Below are 17,490 nucleotides of genomic sequence, written 5' to 3' on the forward strand. Positions count from 1 at the left end.
TCGCAATTCCCCACTTCACCATATTTAATAAGCAAGGACTCAAAATTTGTGATATTTGATAATGTAAATGAAATATTACAGAGAAACATTCTACAAACCACTGGTCAGTAAACTCTGTCACTTCCACATGTGTTATAGTTGGGACTCCAGGGCTCATGTCGCAGAATGTGGGAGAAGTGTCGTTCCCGTCCAACATCTGACATTCATTAGCATGCTCCATTTTTTAATACACTGCTGACCAAATCAAACAGCTTTCTCCCCTCTGAAAGAAATTGACTGTGACTCATCCATTTGTACAGGACACCACAAAATGCTCTCTGTGTTTTGAAGGAATTAAGTGCCTGATTTAATCCACGTGTCTTCCTCTGGAGTTTTAATTATTCATTTCTCCATGAGAGCAAAAGGTTGGACGCCTCAGGTTATTTATAGCTGGGCGACTGTGGAAGAACACAGAGTAGGAGGAGAGAGAAGAGAACCAGAGGAGAAATTCCATTAAAAATAAAAGTGAACTCAGGCAGGAAGGCAGGAGGGCTCGAGACGAGAAAGTCAACAAGCAGGAGGGAAAGGAATCGGTGCACGAGGTGAAGGCAGAAGAAGATGAACTAGAAGGAGAAGCCCAATGACATCATTGTGAAATGGGGAGGGTAATAAGGAGAGGAGGGGAGCAAGCCCCACAAAAGGCACACAAGCAAACCTCATACCAACAGGGGGAGTGTTTAATGCTCCCTACACTTCAGTCATCACCTCTCAGCTCAGCCAGCACCTGCCTGCAGAGCCCAGGTGTGATCTGATCAGATCTGTCAGGTGGGTTATGTATGAAAGAAGATCTCATCAGTTCATAATGACTGGAGCATCCCCAGCCTCCTGGGAGTGCACTCTTACAGCTGTACAAGGCATGATCTTGTTTCTGAGTTAGGAGGTGGGATAATGAAGCCAAGGCCACATCTCTTTGGAAAAGTGTCTTCCTGTCCAGAAATGGAACAGCCTGAATTTCAGGAGACCTGGAGAGTTTGCACTAGCATTCTTGAAATATTCTAAAATGTACAAAGCACCTCCTTCAAGAATGATGGGGATCTACATGCTGGTGATGAGAATGACTGGGTTACACCAAGAACCCTTAAATGGAAATAATATACAGGGAGAACTCTGGGGTGAGGGGGGTCATCATCAGTGCAGACACTGGCATTATGACCAGAAACACCTCCAAATCAAGTATGGTTAAGAGTCCCACTCTCCACCGTGGTTCCAATGTAACCTATTTTCACATCAAGGTCTCTGGATTCTAGCATGCCTCCAACTATCTAATTTGCCTGCCTGAAAAAAATTTCCCTGGATATTAAGTCTGTTTTTAACCAACAGTGGAAAGGGCAGGCCACTCATGAATAAAATTTTCAGACATTCTAACAGCTACTGTTAGCCTAAAGACTGAAACAAATTTTACAGATCAGATTCTGCCCAAACAGTTCCCCTCCCCCACCCAGTCCCCAATGCACAGAGGGGTCTTCACATCTGAATATGCTTAAGGCTACAAGCAGGAGACCGCAGGGGACTCCTGAGAAACGATCCACTTGAGGATGTAGCATCTCATATTCATTTAGTTTTCCTTTATCTGGAAGCGATCTGACCTTGATAAAGTCCCTAAAATTCTCTGTGCCTTATTTTTCTTTATATGAATAAAAATGAAAGATCTGGCCTAGAAGAGAGAAAATGTGCATATTTATAGATAAAAATAACCAAAGCTTCAAGGACCCATAGCCAGGATTAGTGGAACTAACATACAGCCCAGTATCTTTGATTTTAAGCACAGAGCCAGAGCTTATTTTTTTAATTGAAGTATAGTTGCTGTACAACATTAGCCAGAGTTTCTTTCATTACATGCAATATGGAGAACATTTCTACAGGTAGGGAAATCCTTTTTAGGTGGAATGTCCAGTATGGTCACAGGTATGAATATAAAAAAGTTAGGTTAATGACAATAAAGTGGAGAGATTTGACAGGAACTTGAATGCTAAGCCAAGGTGTTAACATACATGATCTTGCAAGCAGCAGAGAAGGGCAGAAGTTTCTGAGGAAGAGAGTGACTTAATGAGAATGTGTTTCATGAAAAGCGATTTAAATTTCTCGAGTAACGGTGATATCAGTGACAGAAGTAGGAACATTAAGAAAACAGCCATTTTTAAAATGACATTTTGAGTTTCATTTGTTGCCTGTTGAATCTGAAAAATGAGTAAGCTCTACAGAGGGAAACTTCGGAAATTTGAGATATTGAAAACAGAGGAAAAGGTCATGCCTAGAAATATCAATTTAGTAATCACATGAGTATATGTCATTATTGAAACTGAGAGAATAGCTAGACTTTTCATCAGTTCGGGACCTTCAGTTGCAAGCAACAGGAACCCATTCAAGGCTATTTAAGAAAGAAATGTATTAGAAGGATATGAAATAGATCACAGAAGTAAAGGACTTCCTCTCCTCAACTAAATTGGAAGGATGATTAGACTGGAAACCAGACCTGTGTTCTTGTCCTGACTTTTGCACTCATTCCCTATGAAGCCTTGGTTAAATTTCTTGATACTCCTTAGTTTCCTGGTCTCTGTAAAGTAGTAGGTAGGACCGGATGATACAGAAGAGCCATTTTCAGTATGGAATTCTCAAATATTTCTATTTACAAGAATTGTCTTCAGTGATACTGGGAAAGAATTTCCCAGGAAGGAATGGTAAGGTTTGGGAGAAAATGCAATCAAAAGACTTTTTCTATAGTGAGAATATCAGTGGGAGTGCCCACTAGTCTTTTAAGTTCTGACTCAGTAGATCAGTTAACATTTCTATATCATGTAGTCTCAAGCTAGGAATAATCTCTTTTCAGAGAGTTCAACATCAGATATAAAAATCCAGATTGTCCATAGATGTTATTTCTACCATGTTCTAGATTCTAGAGTTGCAGATGACAAGTCTGATGCTAGTCTTGCTGTTTGGAATGTTTTGATTTTAGAAATCCAGATATATATTTTTTTAATTAATCCTGCTCAGAACTCAGTGAGGACCTTCAATTTATAGATTCAAGTTTTTTTTCAAAATAAGGAAATTTTCTTTTATCATTTTTGAAAATAACTGCCTCTCTACCACCTGTTCTTTTGTGGACCTTCTGGAATGCCTAGTGAGGATCTCAGACTGTCCTCTGGGTCTTTTGGCATCCCTCCTTATTTTCATATTTGTATATCCTTACCCCCTACTTTGAAATATTTCTTCTCAATCATCTTCCAAGCCACTCTTTTAGTTCTTAACAGTAATTATTCGCTCTTTCAGTTGAACTACTACATTTTTAATTAAAACAAATAATTTTAAACCCAATAACTTTTCTATGCAGTAAGAAAATCTTCCTAAATACTCTTATTATTATCATTGTCATTGGTCAGCTTGTATCTCTAGTGGCTCAGTTTCACTATGCAACATCTGCTGTCCTCCTCCCTATGGTTGCACTACTATTTCCTCTGGCAAATCATGACTTACAATCTTTCCACACTCATTCCACCTTCCAGCAATCAAGTAAGCATCACCCTAGATGGTAGGAAACTTGCAAATAGTGGGAAGTGCAGCAGTTACTGGGGGCCAGTGAAGCACTGGTCCGTTTTCTATTCCTTCTCCCTGAGGAAACCTCTGCATACAGACCTCCTGAGTTGCAAGACTTGGTTGTCTCCTAGACTTGAGGATTTGAGGATTTCATCCCATCCAATTAACTCCCTGTCAGTTACTCAGGGTCCAGGAAGATCCATCAGGCCCATCATCAAAGACCACACTTGGACTCCCTCCTTAAGGAGATCCTTTCATCTCTCCTATGCCCATCCCTAACCACTCTTTTCCCCTGGCCTCTCAGCCTCTGTATTTCCTAGAACCTATTGGACCCAAAGGGGAATAAATAAGTCCAGAGCTTGATCTCTTACCCAGAAATCCCAGGAAAAGTGGCCTCAATAATACCTCCAGTGTCAATCCCATCTGCAACTTGGCGCAGTAGAAGTAGATGATTTGGAGTCAAGAGGGATTGACATGAAGGATACACCTTCAGGCTGCATCTTCCCAGAATCCCTTACCTCAAAGTGTCTCTTGAACTCAAATGCTATTTAAGTACAACTAAAAAGATCAAAGTCCAAGTTTCTAAAGCATATAACATAGGGTGATTATTCATATTACAGAAAAACTCTGTTTTGCAAAATATTACATTACAGAGTAGCTAGCACCTCCTTAGAATTACAATAGCCTGATGTTTTAAAAAAATAACCTGATGAATGCTTGGTCTTTCGTGGTTATGCCTAGTGCAGAAAGAGAAGCCCACATATGATTCCCCTCATCCTTCATCAAGCTGCTCTAGATTGTCTTGATGCTATCATTTTCCTTTCCCTCAAACCAAGGAATTTACCAGACATGGTTAGGTTCAACTTGGTCACTGAGCAAGGCCTTAATACATGTTAATACAGTTCTTTCTGAGAGAGGAGTAAACAGTGAAAGGCACAGTGGAAGTTGGCTGCTTGAGTTTGGTCTCCAAATAAGCAGATTCTTTGCTGGGCACTGTGATAGGGCCAGGGCTGAGGGGGTAGCATTGTTGTGTGGGCTATACACAACTTCAACCATAACTTTCACCTTGCCTCTTTTCATGCCTCTGCCTATACTACTCAGGACACAAGCACACCAGTGGCCAAGGCAGAGAGAAGCCGATCCTGGGAAGATTCTCCTCCAATGTCCACACTGGTTGTCCATTTCTTTTGTGGAGTATTGGAAGATACGAGGACCCCTTCTCAACTCACAGGATGGGCAGGTCCAGTTCTTTGTTCCCAGATAGTACAAGGTCAGCTGGACTGAGAAAGGAAGAATCTGGAGGTAGATGTCACCAGGAATTCTTCCTTTCTTGTCCCTCTCTACCACTTCAGGACTCTAAGAGCATAAAATGCTGACTTTTCCTTCTCTTGAACTTCAGAGATCTCCTATTTCTGTGGCTGCAGGTGTCCAAGATGACAATTCCTGAGCAAGACAAGAAATCCATGTCCAGTTGCCAACCCCACCCAACTAACTGCCCTGTAAGGTAAGTGCTTCCTCTTTCACCCTTACCCCCGAATCAGGATAAGTACTAGTAACTAAATTTGGAGAAATACATTTTAGCACCATTAAACACCAGGTTAATGAGCCAATCTGTTCATAACAGCTTACAAGTGTGTTTTCCACTTTGCCACCAGCAACTTCCCACTGGATATCAAGGCAGAGGGGAGATGCCTCACATCTGCAGCTGTGACACACTTTTACCCAGGTTTTGAACATGTTTAAGGAATTGAATTAACTGCCTTCATATGACAAGGCAGGAAAGAAGACATTTTCCAGAGTGGAGTTTCTGATCTACCAAGGAACTGTTATCATCTGCTCATCCCTCAAATAGATAGTGTGCACTTGTTATATGTTGAGTACTGAGGATACAACAATGAATAAGGTGGATGCGCCTAGCAATTAGGAATTTAATGTATTCATTCCTGTATTCACTTCTTCATCAAATGTTTATTGACTATCTACTACATACAATGCCATTTTTGACTGCAGAATTATCTAAAACTATTAAAGCTTAAACTGTCATTGAGCACTTTATACAATGAGAAAAGTAAAGCAAAGAGACCCTATCCCTAACTTACATTAGGCAAAAACAAAATTATCAGAGGACGAGAAATTCTATGCAGAAAATTATGAAAGAGTCATGTGCTGAAGAAGGACTAGGTGATTACTTTAGAACAGGCGGTCAGGGAAGGCTATGATTTGAGTGATACAAAAGAGGCAGTTACATATAATAAGGGGCAAAAGTATTTCATACACAGAGAACAGCATTCCAAACACAGGAAAGAGCTGGTGCCAGGCTATAAGGCAGGGAAAAGCTTGGTATGTCTGAGGACAAAAAAGGATTTCTATGACCCAGAAATCTCATCCGAGGTGTTTGTCCAAGGGGAAGAAGATAGCTTTGTACACAAACATAGGTGGATAGCAGCCACATATGTCACAACATCCAGCAGCTAGGGCAAGACAAAGTGTGGAATTCTACTCAGCAATGAAAAGGAATGAGTTTGTAAGAGCATGGATAAATCTTAGGAACACTGTGTTTAGTGAGCAAGCCTTATGCAAAAGACAGTACATGCAGCATTCCATTTATATGATGAACTCTAGTTCAATATATGTTGAGTAATTAGGGGGAAATGTACTGATGTCTTCATTTTACTTTTTTTTTTTTTTTTTTTTTTTTGGCTGCCACGCAGCTTGTGGGATCTTAGTTCCCCAGGCCCTCGGCAGCGAAACCATGGACTTCTAACCATTGGACCACCACGGAGTTCCCTATCACTGTTTTATTTATTTACTTACTTATTTATTTAGCTATGCTGCGTGGCATGCAGGATCTTAGTTCCCCAACCAGAGATCAAACCTATGCCCCTGCAGTGGAAGCACGGAGTCTTAACCACTGGACCACCAGGGAAGTCCCTTCATTTACTTTTAAATGCACCAAAATATAAGATGGATTAATAGACAGATAGAAGAGTGAACAAATGAATAGATTATGTGATAATGCAATTAAACTAAAATTTTTAACAGTAGAACCAAATTGGTGGGTACACAGGTATTTACTGTAAAATTCTTTCAATGTTGCTGATATTTAAAATTTTTCATAATAAAAGCTTGGGAAAGAAAAGAAGGCCAGTGCAGCTAGAGTACCCTAATGTGATGGAGACAAGTATTGATCAAATAATTCACACAAATAAATGTATTTCACTAATGTGACTTTTGCTTGAAAATGATACTTCTCTCCCTCCATTCAATTGGTTTCATGGTTTCTAGTTAGTAAACAATAAATTCTGTAGTCACATATCATTTGCTCAATGCAGATTGATACAGAAACAATATTCAGTGAACACTCACTACATCTTGGGCACTATGCTGAAGGAAATAGGGCAGAAGTATGAGTTATTTATTCCCAACAAGAAATTTGCAAAGATAGTTGGTATGGTTGGACCAACTCATATGAAATAATCAGAGAACAAGATAGGGCAGATAAAAAGATAATGCTACCATAAAAAAAATGGGATTTAAAGAAGAAGGCAGCTGGCAAGAGGGGTTAGCTGAGTGGACCCAGAAAGAAAGATGATGAAATTTGGTTCAGCTGTAGAATCTAGTTAAGCAGTGGAGAGAAGGCAGTGTGAGGTGTCCTGGTCACAATGTGATGTTTATTAAGTACCCACTATGCTGTAAGCATAGTGCATTACATTAATTTAACAAATATTTACTTTATCCTCAAGTGCTAGAAGTAAAACAGGGCACAATTTTTTCTTTACTTAATAGATCTTACATTCTAATGGGTTGGGAAAGAGGGAGTAACAGTCAATAAACAAGATAAATAAATGTCCAGTTTAATGGCAGTGATAAGAGCTAAGACAAAGAATAAACAGGGAAGAAGGATGCAGTGTTAAGGGGAGCAGTAACATTTTAGATATGGTAAACTCACTGAGGAGGGAATTCTTGAGTAAAAACATAAAAGAATTAGAGAGCTGATGATTAGGGTTTTGGGAGGAAAACAAGTCCAGGCAGACAGAACACACAAGGGCAAAAGTCCTAAGGCAGTAGCATTTCAAATATCTTATACAAATGTCAGAAAAAGGAGAAGACACTATTATCTCACTTAATCCCACAGCCATCAACCTTATGAGCTAGTTGTGTTCTATAATCATCCACATTTGACAGATGAGAAAACTAAGGCACAGAAATGTTAAGATAGCCTCAATCCACTCAAAACAAACCCTCAGTAGAATTAGTCATGACCATGTCAGAACAAAGTTGCTTTACACAACTAACTGGTGAACAACCATTGACAGGAAGATGCTGGAACCCACCAGAAAAATAATCCACATCCAAAGACAAAGGAGAAGTCACAATGAAATGGTAACAGGGATACAATCACAATAAAATCAAATCCCATACCCATCGGGTTGGTGACCCACAAACTGGAGAACAATTATACCACAGAAGTTCTCTCACTGTAGTAAAGGTTCTGAGCCCCATGTCAGGCTTCCCAGACTGGGGGTCTGGCAATGGGACTAGGAATCCCCAGGGAATCTGAATTTGAAGGCCAGTGGGATTTGATTGCAGGACTTCCACAGGATTGGGGGACACAGAGATTCCATTCTTGGAGGGCACACACAAAGTCTTGTCTGCACCAGGACCCAGGGAAAGGAGCAGTGACCTCATAGAAGACTGAACCAAACCTACTTGCTAGTGTAGAGGGTCTCCTGCAGAGGTGGGGTGTGGCTGTGGCTCACTGCAGGGACAAGGGCACTGGCAGCAGCAGTTCTGGGAAGTACCCATTGGAGTGAGCCCTACTGGAGGCCACCACTAAGCCCCACCCATATAGACTGTAGACTCCAGTGCTGGGTCACCTCAGGCCAAACAACTAACAGGGAGGGAACACAACATCACCCATCAGCAGACAGGCAGGTTAAACTTTTACTGAGCACAGCCCAGCAATCAGAGCAATATCTAGTTCTACCCATCACCAGTCCCTCCCATCAGGAAGCTTGCACAAGCCTCTTGGATAGTTTCATCCACCAGAGGATGGACAGCAGAAGCAAGAAGAACTACAATCATGCAGCCTGCAGAAAGAAAACCACAATCACAGAAAGTTAGATAAAATGAAAAGGTAAAGGATTATGTCCCAGATGAAGGAACAAGATAAAACCCCAGAAAAACAACTAAATGAAGTGGAGATAGTCAACCTTCCAGAAAAAGAAGTCAGAATAATAATAATGAACATGATCCAGGACCTCAGAAAAAGAATGGAGGCAAAGATTGAGAAGATGTAAGAAATGTTTAACAAAGACCCAGAAGAACTAAAGAACAAACAAACAGAGATGAATGATACAATAACTGAAATGAAAAATACACTAGAAGGAATCAATAGCAGAATAATGAGGCAGAAGAATGGATAAGTGACCTGTAAGACAGAATGGTGGAAATCACTGCCATGGAACAGAATAAAGAAAAAAGAACGAAGAGAAATGAAGACAACCTAAGAGACCTTTGGGACAACATTAAATGCACCAACATTCGCATTATAGGGGTCCCAGAAAGAGAGGAGAAAGTGAAAGGACCCGAGAAAATATTTGAAGTGATAATAGCTGAAAAATTCCCTAACATGGGAAAGGAAACAGTCAACTGAGTCCAGGAAGCAAAGAGAGTCCCAGGCAGGATAAACCCAAGGAGGAACACACCAAGGCACATAGTAATCAAATTGACAAAAATTAAAGACAAAGAAAAAATATTAAAAGCAACAAGAGAAAAATGACAAATAACATACAAGGGAACTCCAATAAGGTTATCAGCTGATTTCTCAGAAGAAACTCTGCAAGCCAGAAGGGAGTGGCACTATATATTTAAAGTGAAGAAAGGGAAGAACCTACAAACAAGAATACTCTAACCAGCAAGGATCTCATTCAGATTTGATGGAGAAATCAAAAGCTTTATAGACAAGCAAAAGCTAAGAGAATTCAGCACCACCAGAGCAGCTTTGCACCAAATGCTAAAGGAACTTCTCTAGGCAGGAAAGAGACTAGCAACTTAAACACACACACACACACACACACACACACACACACACACAAACAGAACTTGTACATATATAGACTGTTATATCAAAACCTCATGGGAACAGCAAACCCAAAAAGTACAATAGATACACACACAAAAAGAAAAAGCAACCCAAACACAAAACTAAATATGTTCATCAAACCACAAGAGAAGAAAACAAGAGAGGAAGGGAAGAAAGAAGACCTACAAAACAAACCCAAAACAATTAAGAAAATGGCAATAGGAATACACATATTGATAATTACCTTAAATGTAAATGGATTAAATGTGCCAACCAAAACACACAGACTGGCTGAGTGGATACAAAAACAAGACTGGTATATATGCTGTCTGCAAGAGACCCACCTCAGACCTAGGGACACATACAGACTGAAAGTGAGCAGAAGGAAGAAGGTATTCCATGGAAATGGGAATCAAAAGAAAGCTGGAGTAGCAATATACACATCAGAGAAAATAGACTTTAAAATAAAGACTGTTGCAAGAGACAAAGAAGGACACTACACAATGATCAAGGGATCAATCCAAGAAGAAGATATAACAATTGTAAATATATATGCACCAACAGAGGATCACCTCAATATATAAGGCAAGTACTATCAGCCATAAAGGGAGAAATTGACAGAAACGCAATAATACCAGCGAATTTTAACACCCCACTTTCATCAATGGACAGATCATCCAGACAGAAAATCAATAAGGAAACACAGGCCTTAAATGACACATTCGATCAGATAGAATTAATTGATATTTATAGAACATTCCATCCAAAAGCAGAATATACATTCTTCTCAGGGGCACTCGGAACATTCTCCAGGATTGATACATGCTGGGACACAAGGCAAGTCTCAGTAAATTTAAGAAAACTAAAATCATATCAAGCAACTTTCCAATCATAACACTATGATACTGGAAATAAACTAGAAGAAAAAATCTATAAAAAACACAAACACATGGAGCTTAAATGATAGGCTACTAAACAACCAATGGATCACTGAAGAAATTAAAGAGGAAATCAAAAAACACCTAGAGACAAATGAAAATGAAAGCACAATGACCCAAAACCTATGGGAAGCAGCAAAACCAGTTCTAAGAGAGAAGTTTATAGCAATACAATCTTACCTCAGGAAAAAAGAAAAATCTCAAATAAACAACCTAACCTTACACCTAAAGCAACTAGAGAAAGAAGAACAAACAAAACCTAAAGTTAGTAGAAGGAAAGAAATCATAAAGATTGGAGCAGAAATAAATTAAATAGAGACAAAGAAAACAATAGCAAAGGTCAATGAAACTAAAAGCTGGTTCTTTGAAGAGGTAAACAAAATTGATAAACCTTTATCCAGAATCATCAAGAAAAAGAGGGAAGGTCTCATATCACTAAAATTAGAAATGAAAAAGGAGAAGTTACAACTGACACCACAGAAATACAAAGGATCATAAGAGACTACTACAAGCAACCCTATGCCAATAAAATGGACAACCTGGAAGAAATGGACAAATTCTTAGAAAGGTACAATCTCCCAAGACTGAACCAGGAAGAAATAGAAAATATGAACAGACCAATCACAAGCACTGAAATTGAAAGTGTATTAAAAAACTCCCAACAAACAAAAGTCCAGGACCTGATGGATTCACACATTGATTGTGATTCACACAGTTGATCGACTCACATCAAACATTTAAAGAAGAGCTAACACCTGTCCTTCTGAAACTGTTCCTAAAAATTGCAGAGGAAGAAAACTCCCAAACTCATTTTATGAGGTCACTATCACCCTGATACAAAAACCAGACAAAGATATCACACAAAAAAAGAAAATTATAGGTCAATATCACTGATGAATATAGATGCAAAAAATCCTCAACAAAATACTAGCAATCTGAACCAGCCGAGGTGACTGGGTCATGGGGGAGAGTCCCTAAGGCCTTTCCCCGCCAGTGTCCTAGTTTTTTGGCTCCTAAAGTCATCAGGGTCGTTTGTCATTGCCGAGGCCACGTCTGCGAAAGGAGGGACTCGCTCCGTGCCTGCTGGTTCCTCTACGTTATCCGTTGGTGTGGCCCTGATGCTGCGGCAGGCTCCAGATTCCTAGAACGCTGGAGCGAATTTAGAAGATTTTGTTCATGTGTATGGCATAGAAGATGAATTCGTCCTCCTCCACCATGAATGAAGAACCTGATGCTCTCTCAGTAGTTAAGCAGCTCCGGGATCTAGCAGCAGATCCATTAAACCGTAGAGCCATTGTCCAGGATCAGGGATGTCTGCCCGGCCTTATTTTATTTATGGAACATCCCAACCCCCCTGTCGTCCACTAGGCTTTGCTCGACTACAACTCCAGGAGAAACAAAACTGCTGGCCTCTGAAATCTATGAAATTCTTCAGTCTTCCAATATGGCAGATGGTGATAGTTTCAATGAAATGAATTCACGTCGAAGGAAAGCTCAGTTTTTTCTGGGAACCACAAACAAACGTGCCAAAACAGTGGTTTTGCATATAGATGGTCTTGATGATACGTCTCGGAGAAACGTGTGTGAAGAGGCTTTGTTAAAAATTAAAGGCATTATTAGCTTTACTTTTCAAATGGCTGTTCAAAGATGTGTGGTGAGAATCCGTTCAGATCTGAAAGCAGAGGCTTTGGCATCAGCAATAGCATCAACCAAGGTTATGAAGGCTCAGCAAGTTGTGAAAAGCGGAAGTGGAGAAGAGATGCTGGTCCCGTCCAAGACACGCCTGTGGAAGTAGAACAGAACACAGAGCTGCCCGACTACCTGCCTGAGGACGAGAATCCCACAAAGGAGCAGGACAAAGCAGTGTTCCTGGTGGGCTCACACCCAGAGGGTGGAGCTAGCTGGCTGAGCACAGCTGCAAACTTTTTATCCAGGTCATTTTACTGGTGACTTCAGTTTGGGGCTCAAGGACTGTGTAAACGAACAAGGGGCCAGTTTTCCATTGTTGTGGTGAACTGTCAAGTGCAATTTGCAATAAGTTATCATGAAAAGTTTCTAGATTACATGATTAAGAATGCTGCATCTTACATTTTACTGGACATTTTACCCCACTAAGTGGTAAAAAGGACAGAGGCTACAGGTGGAATTGCTTTGTTTATGAAGGTGTTTTGGTTTTGTTTTCCTTTGTTTAAATTGCCTCACTTTTTAAAAAACATCGGTCCACTGTTAAATCAAACATGTATTTGTGCAGCTTTACATTTTATTTTACACAAAGCACGTGATTAGGAAAACTTGTTTTCTCAAGCCTCAGGACCCATTTGAAGAGAAGTTTTTTGGGTTTTTTTTAGCTCAAGTTGTGCATGAATTACTGAACACTTTTCTCTGCCTTTTCTAGTGAAAGATACTTGCTTTGGTACTCTTTCTTTCTCGTGAAATATACTTGCTTTGAAAGCATTTCTCATAATTCCCCTTTTGTGCCTTTTTTATTTTGCCAACCATGTTTATAGAAAGGACGTTACTAGTGACATTTTGTGAATTAAAACATATTCCTTGCAATGTAACAAACCCCTAAAAATACAACTCTACAGAAACTTGGCAGTCTTATTTGTTATAATTTTTAAAAGATTAACACAAAATCAGTCGAGAAGGAAACATGTATATCAGCAAAATGTTATTGGAGACTATTTGAATGTGACCAAATGTGGTCCTAGTTGACTACTGTTCAGTTTGGTTTATATCAGCTCTTGAGAATTATGTCCACCCTAATATTGGGAGTGACTGTAAATGGTCTCTAGGCCTTACTTTGTGATTACACACTATCCCCTGCTAAGAAAACAAAAAAAAAAAATAGTAAAGAACTGACAAACTTGAAAAAAGAAAACAAAAATGGAATGTCTATAATGCCATAGTGCTATTTGATAGTGTCTAACCTTAAAACATGAATTGCTTGGCAGATGCCTATTCAGTAGGTGTTTTCTTGTATTGCCTTTTGTGAATTTATTATGAACATGCAGTCATATTGAATGAAAAAAAAAGACTCAAGTTATTGCTTATAAAGAAATAAAGCCAGCATTTGTCCGCCCACTTAAACTTTTTGCCAGAAAAAAACAGGACTTCAGCAAAGGTAAGATAAATAAATATAAATATATATATATAAATTTTTTGGTATAGATTTAAGAGCTAATTACATATATGTAATGTTTTATTAAATTTCTGAAATATTTGGCAACAAAAAATTTTCTTTTGGAAATCCAACTAACTCCAGATAAAGTTTAATGCTAATATGATTAAAAACTAATAGGAGGAAATCAAAAACTTTTTTCATCAACATGTAGAGCTGCTATATTACTCCTTGGAGAATGTGAAGTGAAAATTGGACCCTGGAGGGTTTCCTTGCATTTTCATTGCTTCTCTTTTAGAGAAAACTAAAAGCATCCAGTGTCACTGGAGAAGAATTATTGTAAAATAGTTCGCCAACAAGAATCTTGAGTTCAAGAACATTGTGACCTTATGGAGGGAGGGGTGTTGAGGGTATGGAGAGTAATATTTTTTCACCTGGGCTCTGATTCAGGTGATGCACACAGCTGAAAATATAAGCTTTCAGGGCATGTATTGCTTTAAATGCATAGTACAACTTGCTGCCAGACCAGATGTGTTGAAAAACAAAAAACAAAAAACAAAACCACCTCCTTTCTATAGCCATTGAAACAAAGTTTACTGTTCTGTTTTAACAGGTTTGTATTTTATTTTGCATTGCCACACATCTGCTTATTTAAAAAATGACATCCTTTTGATAGTAATTGTTCAGCACAAGTAGGTATTACAGCTTGATGTTTGTGTGTTCTAATTCTCAGTGTTCTTTGATTCCAGGTCTTATATATAGAGCAGTTAAGGCAACTGTAACAGCACTTTTTGAAATATATTGTAAAATAATAAAAGGTAACATAATTTTAAAAAATAAAAAATACTAGCAATCTGAATCCAACAAAACATTAAAAGGATCATACACCATGATCAAGTGGGATTTATTCCAGGGATGCAAGGATTTTTCAGTATCTGCAAATCAATCAGTGTGATACACCACATCAACAAATTGAAGGATAAAACCAATATGATCATCCAATAGATGCCAAAAAATTTTTTTGACAAAATTCAGCACCCATTTGTGGTAAAAACTCTCCAGAAAGTGGGCATAGAGGGAACATACCTCAACATAATAAATACCATATACAACAAACCTACGGCTAACATCATACTCAATGATGAAAAGCTGCAAGCATTTCTTCTACGATCAGGAACAAGACAGGGATGTCCACTCTCACCAGTTTTATTCAACATAGTTTTGGAAGTCTTAGCTATGGCAATCAGAGAAGAAAAAGAAATAAAAGGAATACAAATTGGAAAAGAAGAAGTTAAACTGTCACTGTTTGCATAGAAGATCCTAAAGATGTTACCAGAAAACTACTAGAGCTCATCAATGAATTTGGTAATGTCACATGTTACAAAATTAATACACAGAAATCTGTTGCATTTCTATACACTAACAATGAAAGATCAGAAAGAGAAATTTGAGAAAAAAATTCCATTTACCATTGCATCAAAAAGAATAAAATACCTAGGAATAAACCTACCTAAGGAGACAGAAGACCTGTACTCTGAAAACTATAAGACGCTGATGAAAGAAAGCAAAGAAGACACTAACAGATGGAAAGATATACCATGTTCATGGATTGGAAGAATCAATATTTTCAAAATGACTATACTATTCAAGGCAATCTACAGATTGAATGCAATCCCCGTCAAATTAACAATGGCATTTTTCACAGAACTAGAACAAAAAAATCTTAAAATTTGTATGGAGACACAAAAGACCCCAAATAGCCAAAGCAATCTTGAGAAAGAAATATGGTGCTGGAGGAATCAGATTCCCTGACTTCAGACTATACTACAAAGCTATAGTCATCAAAACAGTATGGTACTGGCACAAAAAATAAATATAGATCAGTGCAACAGGATAGAAAGCCCAGAAATAAACCCAGGCATCTATGGTCGATTAATCTACAACAAAAGAGGCAAGACTACACAATGGTGGAGGTAGTCTCTTCAACAAATGGTGCTGGGAAAACTGGACAGCTACACGTAAGAAAATGAAATTAGATCATTCTTTAGCACCATACACAAAAATAAGCTCAAAGTGGATTAGAGACCTAAATGTGAGACTGGACACTATAAAACTCCTAGAGGAAAACATAGACAGAACGCTCTCTGATATAAATCACAGCAATATCTTTTTCAATGCATCTCCGAGAATAATGGAAATAAAAACAAAAATAAACAAATGGGACCTAATTAAACTCAAAAGCTTTTGTGCAGCAAAGGAAACCATAAACAAAACAAAAAGACAACCCACAGATTGGAAGAAAATATTTGCAAATGATGTGATCAACAAGGGATTAGTCTCCAAAATTTACAAACAGCTCATGAGGTTTAATATCATCAAAACAAACAATCCAATCAAAAAAGGGCAGAAGACCAAAGTAGACATTTCTCAAAGAAGACTTACAGATGGCCAAGAGGCACCTGAAATGATGTTCAACATTGCTAATTATTAGATAAATGCAAATCAAAACTACAATGAGATATTACCTCCAGTCAGAATGGCCATCATCAAAAAATCCACAAACAATAAATGCTGGAGTGGGTGTGGAGAGAAAGGAACCCTCCAACACTGTTGGTGGGAATGTAAATTGGTGCAGCCACTATGAAGAACAGTATGGAGGGCCCTTAAAAAACTACAAATAGAGCTACTATAGGACCCTGCAATCTCACTCCTGGGCATATATCTGGAGAAAAACATGATCCGAAATGATACATGCACCCCAATGTTCATTGCAGCACTGTTTACAATAGCCAAGACATAGAAGCAACCTAAATGTCCATTGACAGAGGAATGGATAAAGAAGATGTGGTATATATACACAATTGAATATTACTCAGCCATTTAAAAGAATGAAATAATGTCATTTGCAGCAACATGGATGGACCTAGAGATTGTCATACTGAGTGAAGTCAGTCAGGCAGAGACAGAGAAATTTCGTATGATATCCCTTATATGCGGATTCTAAAAAGAAATGATACAAATGATCTTATTTACAAAACAGAAACAGACTCACAGACTTAGAGAAGGAACTTATGGTTACCAGGGGAGGAAGGATGGGGGGAAAGGAGAGTTTGGGATCGACATGTACACACTGGTATATGTTAAATGGATAACCAAAAAGGACCTACTATATAGCACAGAAAACTCTGCTCAATGTTATGTAGCAGGCTGGATGGGATGGGAGTTTTGGGGGAGAATTGATATATGTATACGTAGGGCTGAGTCCCTTTGCTGTGCACCTGAAACTAGCACAACATTGTTAATCGGCTATACTCCAACATAAAATTAGAAGTTAAAAAAAAAGAAGAACAAAGTTGCTTTCATGTACAATTATAGTATCTGTTCTTCACTTTGTAGATGCAAGTGTTACAGGGAGAAAAAAGTCTAAGCTTCCAAATAGTATAACCTGATCAAGAAAGCAAAGCAAATTCAACTAAATACTGATACCAAATGATTTATTTTGCTGGCTAGAGAGCAAGACAGTTAACTAAGTCGACCAAAAGATTACTCAATTTGACCAGATGAAGATTTTGATTGATCTTGATTCAGAAAAAGCAGCATAAGACACTTCCATGAAGGGGCAGAGGGGGAATCACACCCAAGTACGGTGAGTAGATAATATCAGCAATGTGGTTGGTTGCTTTAATCAACAGACCACAGATGATATGACAAAGGCAACCTGTCTGCAAATAAAAACTATAAATACATCACAAATACAATGGAGCAACTGTTAACAA

The 17,490-nt window shown here is 38.6% G+C and overlaps 1 protein-coding gene and 1 pseudogene across 3 annotated transcripts in view; one reads left to right on the forward strand and one right to left on the reverse strand.

Moving 5' to 3' along the window:
• CPNE4 (copine 4) overlaps nucleotides 1–17,490 on the reverse strand; it is a 629,469-nt gene that overhangs the window by 564,886 nt on the left and 47,093 nt on the right. The gene's annotated exons all lie outside the window — the stretch shown is intronic.
• On the forward strand, nucleotides 1,956–17,066 carry LOC309659499 (armadillo repeat-containing protein 1 pseudogene; annotated as a pseudogene). The gene has a single exon. The product of its transcript is annotated as an armadillo repeat-containing protein 1 pseudogene (transcript).

The sequence above is a fragment of the Balaenoptera physalus genome (genome assembly GCF_965194825.1).
Source record: "Balaenoptera physalus genome assembly, chromosome: 4".
NCBI classification, from domain to species: Eukaryota; Metazoa; Chordata; class Mammalia; order Artiodactyla; family Balaenopteridae; genus Balaenoptera; species Balaenoptera physalus.